The sequence below is a fragment of the Microcaecilia unicolor genome, chromosome 11, assembly GCF_901765095.1.
Source record: "Microcaecilia unicolor chromosome 11, aMicUni1.1, whole genome shotgun sequence".
In the NCBI taxonomy this organism is placed as follows: domain Eukaryota; kingdom Metazoa; phylum Chordata; class Amphibia; order Gymnophiona; family Siphonopidae; genus Microcaecilia; species Microcaecilia unicolor.
The window spans coordinates 55,850,248-55,857,199 of record NC_044041.1 but is presented as its reverse complement, the minus strand read 5'-3'; positions in this window follow the sequence as shown (position 1 = coordinate 55,857,199).

Here is a 6,952-nt window from a genome sequence, read left to right as displayed (position 1 = left end):
GTCCTGGAGCCCAGAGCCAGTGAAGGTTTTAGGATATTCACAATGAAAAGGCTTGAGATAAATGTGCATGTATTGAAAAACCCAGCATATGCAAATTTAATCTCAAGCCTATTTACTGTGGACATGGTGAAAACCCCACAGGCAGTAGGGTCACAATATGTTTGAGAAGTCCAGGCCTACTGGTTAGAGGTGTGGCACTACAAAGCCAGAGTTCAAATCTTACTTCACCCTTTGAAACTCCTTAGCACTTGGGACAATCACTTCACCTTCACCTCAGTTACAAATGTAGATTGCCAATGCTCTGGAGCAGGGAAATACTTACTGTGCATGAATTGTAACTGCCTTTGATCTCAGCTTTGGAAAGGCAAGTAATTCAGTCCCAAACAACACAATTGTTGTTGTTATGAACCGTTTCTCCAAAAAGCTTACAATCTAAATGGGCACCAAGGAGGAGAAGTAGCCTAGTGGTGAGAACCAGGAAAACTAGAGTTCAAATCCCACTGATGCTCCTTGTGACTCTCCACCATCTCAGCGACCAGTCCACCTGGCCAGGGGGAACAGCCTACATTCCTGCCTTTTCAGATTTGGAAAACAGAAAACATAAGTAATAAAATGTTAAAAAGCAACCATGCACAGTGAGGAGTGTCAGTGAAGGGAGGTAATATAGCATCAGTTCTTTAAAATGCCTGGCCAGATTGGAAAATATTGCATATGAAATTACAAAAATGGTTTAGATGCATAATTACATGTATTAAAGCAAAGGTCACCAGACAGGGTCCTCTCAAGGGCTGTGCAACCCACTCAGATTTTCAGGATTTCCTGAATACATGTGCTTGCCTGCACCACCTCCACTGAATGCAAACAGATCTCATGCCTACTCATTGTGGAAGTTCGGAAAACCTGACTGGATTGCAGCTCTCAACAATATAGTTTGGGAACACCTGGTCTAATATGAGAGTTCTCAACTTTAGTCCCTCAGGGGCCACATGAAAGCTTGATTTTCAGAACATCCACAATGAAAATTCATCAGCTGTATTTGCATGCATATGATCCAAGAACAAAGTTAATTTGCATATTTTATTCTTATTTATAAAACAGACCTGTTTGCAGTCCTCAAGGTTTGGATTAGAGAAACCCTAGTCTAAGATAAAAAGCTTTGGCATTTTCAGATGTTATCACATTCTTACACTTTTGTCAGGATACCCACTATAGATGTTGGCTATGGGGCCTATTTTATTTATTTAGTTATTTTATTTATTTATTTATTTCATTTGTACCCCACGCTTTCCCGCTCATTGCAGGCTCAATACGGCTTACATAGTAACAAGAGAATACAATCTGTAGTAACAGAATCAACAAAGGAGGTATATGATGGGACAAAGCCTATTCTATAAAGATACCTACTCTTCTTTATGGAATACTAATGCAAAAGGCCAAAAATGTTCATACATTAAAGTGTGATCACTTAACATCAAGCCCTATAACTGCTGTAAATGCCTGCACCTTGGAGAATAATAGAATTTGATCATTTACACGAGTCTGTGCACGTCACCCACACATCACTCAAACTCAGCCCATGTGCATGCTTATTGGCAAAGCGTGCACCATAAAATGATGGTGCACACCTTTTTACTGTTCTGTATTCTATAAGAGGCCACTTGTGCACTAACTGGAGAATTCTATAAATGGTGCCTAAAGATAGGCACTTGAGGCTGGATTCTATATATCACACCTAAAAAAAATACACCTAAATTTCTGTGTGGTTTATGCCGATGCCTAAATTAGGTGCAGACTGGGTGTATTCTATAGCAACACGCATAGATTTTAGAAATGCCCATGACCCGCCCATTCCGTGCCCATGGCCACACCCCCTTTCAACAATTCCACTTAGAATTTACATGCATCAGTTACAGAATACACTTAGACAATTGTACAAGTAAATTCTAATTAATGCCAATTAGTGTCAATAATTGCTTGTTAATAGGCAATTATTGGTACTGATTGGCTTGTTAACTAATTAAATTGTGTGCACAAATACAGAACATGACCGGATTTGCACGTGCAACTTAAGTCATGCTATATAGAGTCCGGGGATAATTCCACCTCCAACTTTAGAAATGGAAACACGTTCTAACAGATGCAAAACACCAAAATGAGGCTGAACCGGCAGCTCAGTGCAGAAATACACTTATGCACCCAGTCATTGGACAGCATTTAAGTGTATCCGTGTGCAACTGCAAAGTGGGTGTTCCCATGGGAGGGACATGGGTGGGTCAAGGGTGTTCTGGAAAATTGTGTGAAGTATTATAGATCAGTGTTTCCCAAGTCCGGTCCTAGAGTACCCCTTGCCAGTCAGGTTTTCAGAATGTCCACAATGAATATACATGAAAGAGATTTGCATATAATAGAGGCAGGATATGCAAATCAGGTTCATGTATATTCATTGCAGATATCCTGAAAACCTGACTGGCAATGGGTATGCTAGGACTGCACTTGGGAAACACTGTTATAGAATATCACGGATCCATGTCCAACTTGCACGCCAGGATTTGCACCTGATTTTCAGTTCGTGTAAGTCCCTCATGCCCAAAGTTGAACATGGAATTTGGCAACCAACACTATTCTAAAAAGAGCACCCTTCATAGAATAGTGCTGGTGCTGATTTTTTTGGGGGTGGGAACTCATATTTGGCCACCATTTATTGAATCCGTCCCTAAATAACTACAATACCACCATTTATGCAACCTAAAACCAGGTGTCTTCTTATAGAATTGCCCTCTAATTTAGTATTTGTGGGTATTTTCAATAAAGCCTAAGAGGAAGCATGGAAGTTACTCAGATGTATGGACCAGATATTGAATTTGTTTTTTTGACCCAAAGTATTACTTTTTGGAATCTGTCAGGTACTTCTGACCCCAGACTGGCTACTGTCGGAGACAAGATGCTGAGATCCATAGCAAGGGGGTGCATGGAGCAGTTGTACGGCTGTCGGCTCTGCCAGTCCCCTGCCCCAGAACAGGAAGTGATGTCAGAGGGGGCAGGGGACCGACAGAGCCGACAGCTGCATGACTGATCCGTGCACCCCTTTGCTGCCTGCACCCAGAATGGACTGCCCCCACTGTCCTGCCTTTGGTACGCTACTGACCAGTTCCTCTCTGCTGGACTAGCAAAAGAATTGTCATCCTGAACAATAATTGCTTTATCTGACAAAAAATGACTAGATGTTCCTTGAAAACATTGATAAATTGTATCTATCTTCTATGAAAAATATAAAGCAAGCTGACTAGAATTAGGTTGAATATCAGCAGGACCATAAATACTGGAACAAGTGGTCAAACTTTTCATTGATTGGAACATTTTAGCTAGATTCGGCCTTTCTGTTTCTATGAGCCCTGAATAATGAGATCTCTTCACAAGTCATAATTGATTTTTGTAATGAAGAGAAGGAACCGGTACAAATGCTGGTCATGAAGGACCAGGTTAACCCTGGGAGGGATGACTCACCTTAAGATGGGTTCGCTTTGGGTGAAATTTTCGGCAGTCTTCCAGAAGCTGAGGATGGAATTGGGGGAGTGGGGGGGGGGGGGAGGGGAGTGAGCATGGGTAGTTGGGTGGGTAAGCCAAATTGGTTACTTTAATTTTGAATGTAAAGACCCACTGAATCCTGGAGCTGTGATTGGTTCTGCTGGGGTCAAGGGGAGGGCCATGCACAGTATTATTTATTGAAGTTTAACCTGAGTTGCAGGGCTTTTCTCCCTGCTCCTTTGAGGGAGCTTCCCACCCACCTTTTGTTTAATTCTAAGTTGCTTTCTGTGATGATTGTTGTAAGGTTTCTGCTTTTTGTTGCAGCTGACAGATAACCAAGCTACAGGATATTGGGTCATAAGGGATGAGCCAGGAGCATAAGTATTATTTGAGTTTTCATGTGGGGTCAGGTGACCCAGATGCAACGTATGCATGGAGGTCCTTGTGGACTTTTTAGCCCTAGCTGCTGAGGCAGGGTGGTGGTTGAGTGTTGCTCAGCTGGCAGGGCAAGCAGAGGGGCTGATGCCATCATTACTTTATATGTAGCAAGGGGGAATTGAACCAGCAACCTGTACCAGTGACTTCACAGTGAGAATCCTCAAAGGTAACTTTAAAACCATACAAGAACGTAAGACCTTTGAAGTCAGAATGATTGAATATTTTAACACCCAACAGAAAGGACTTAACAAGGATCTGTGGTTCCTAGCCCATTATAAACCATAAAGCTGTATGTCTCTGTTGATCACCCTCCCCTCACCTATCCACACCCACCCTGTTAGAATATCAATGATATGCTTTGATGTCCCCATGCATACTTCCTACCCACCCCCCTCCTCCCACCCTGTCAGACTGTCATAGTAATGCTTGAATGTTTTCACTTATATACACTGTCAGCTAGCACATTTGCTTATTTCCGATCTGATGAAGAAGGGCAACCTTCGAAAGCTAATCAAGAAATGTATTAAGTTATGTCCAATAAAAAAGGTATCATCTTATTTTCTTTTCCATGTTTTATTTTGTTTGATTTCTATTGATAACCTTATGTAGCAAGGGTAAAGCACTGTTACTGCCAGAAATGGTACTGAAAGCTGATGAGTTGGAGAAACTGAATGAAATCTCTATAAACCTGGAGGATGTAATGGCCCAATTTGACAAATTGAAGAGTAGCAAATCACCTGAACTGGATGGTATTCATTCCAGAGTACTGATAGAATTGAAAAATAAACTTGCAGAACTATTGTTAATAATATGTAATTTATCTTTAAAATCAAGCATGGTACCAGAAGATTGGAAGGTGGCCAATGTAACACCGATTTTTAAAAGAGGTTCCAGAGGTGATCCGGGAAATTATAGACTGGTGAGCCTGATGTCGGTGCCAGGCAAAATGATAGACTATTATAAAGAACAAAATTACAGAGCATATTCAAAAGCACGGATTAATGAGACAAAATCAACATGAATTTAGTGAAGGAAAATCTTGCCTCACCAATCTATTACATTTCTTTGAAGGGATGAACAAACATGTGAATAAAGGTGAGCCGGTTGATATTGTGTATCAGGATTTTCAAAAGGCATTCGACAAAATACCTCATGAAAGACTCCAAAGGAGATTAGAGAGACATGGAATAAGAGGTAATATTCTCTTGTGGATTAAAAACTGGTTAACAAATAGAAAACAGAGAATAGGGTTAAATGGGTAGATAGTGGGCATCCAAATGGCAGATGATGTTTAATGTGAGCAAGTGCAAAGTGATGCATGTGGGAAAGAGGAACCCAAATTATAGCTATGTAATGCAAAGTTCCAGATTAGGAGTCACTGACCAGGAAAAGGATCCAGGCGTCATCGTTGATAATATGTTGTAACCCTCGGCGGCAGCTAAGAAAGCAAATAGAATGTTAGGAATTATTAGGAAAGGAATGGAAAACAAAAATGAGGATGTTATAATGCTTTTGTATCGCTCCGTGGTGCGACCACACCTTGAATATGGTGTGCAATTCTTATCACCACATCTCAAAAAAGATATAGTGGAATTAGAAAAGGTACAGAGAAGGACGACAAAAATAATAAAGGGAATGGGATGACTTCCCTATGAGGAAATGCTAAAGCAGCTAGGGCTATTCATTTTGGAGAAAATATGGCTGAGGGGAGATATGATAGAGATCTATAAAATAATGAGTGGAGTGGAACGGGTTGGGTGAATTGCTTATTTACTTTCCTAAAATACTAGGACTAGGGGGCATGCAATGAAGCTACAAAGTAGTACATTTAAAACAAATTGGAGAAAATATTTCTACACTCAACTGTAATTAAACTCATTGCCAGAGAATGTAGTAAAAGCAGTTAGCTTAGCAGGGTTTAAAAAAAGGTTTGGATAGCTTCCTAAAAGAAAATTCCATAAACCATTATTAAAATGGACATAGGGAAAATCCACTGCTTATTTCTAGGATAAGCAGCATAAAATGTAGTATACTGTATTGGGATCTTGCCAGATACTTGTAACAGATTGGCCACTGTTGGAAACAGGATACTGGGCTTGATGGACCTTCAGTCTGTCCCAGTGTGGCAATACTTATATACTTATGTACTGTTTACATGTTGCAATGTAATAAATACATGGAGCTGTGGCCTAATTGTAATACCAATCAGTGTTGGGAGTAAGGTTATCAGACGATCGAGTTAGTTCCAAGGGTTAGAAGGTCAACTCTCCATTCTTCCACCATGCTTGTTCTAACTAGCAACATTATCATTTTAAATCCTGCAACTTCTCTGATAACCATGGATTATTCTTACTTCTAAAACTCCAAAGTCTCTTTAAACTTAAGTCTCCATTCTTCCACCATGCTCGTTCTAACTGGTAACATTCTCATTTTAAATCCTGCAACTTCTCTGAAAGCCATGGATTATTCTTACTTCTAAAACTAGACTTAATTTTTAAAGGAGCTAGTAAATCCAAAATAGTAGCAATGCTCAGACCAATTGCTTGACAAAGACGCCACAGTTTTAGCCTTAGTAGTAGTCAACAACAAAGAAACTTGCTTCCAAAAAGTATCAGCCTCAGTTTTGCTCTGAGATTAAAAAAAAAAAAAAAACGTCTTTTCATGATGAGGAAAAGAAGAGCAATTAAAATTCAGAGTAAAATTGCATACATAATGGTCAGGTCCATGGAATCCATTCACGAAAAGAAAGAGAAGAAAAAACAGTAGACACCACCAGATCCAGGGAGTGATCCTTCCCATGTGTAAAGAAGGAATACATAGTAACCTCCCTAAAAACTGCAGAAATTCTATTACATCCCTATCCATAGAATCCTCCAAATGTAAATTACAATCACCAAGCAAAAGTGGAGGGAAACCTTGTGTATATATCCAATACAGATTCATATAATTGAGGATAAATATTAGCCCAAAGCTCAGGAGGTCTATAGAT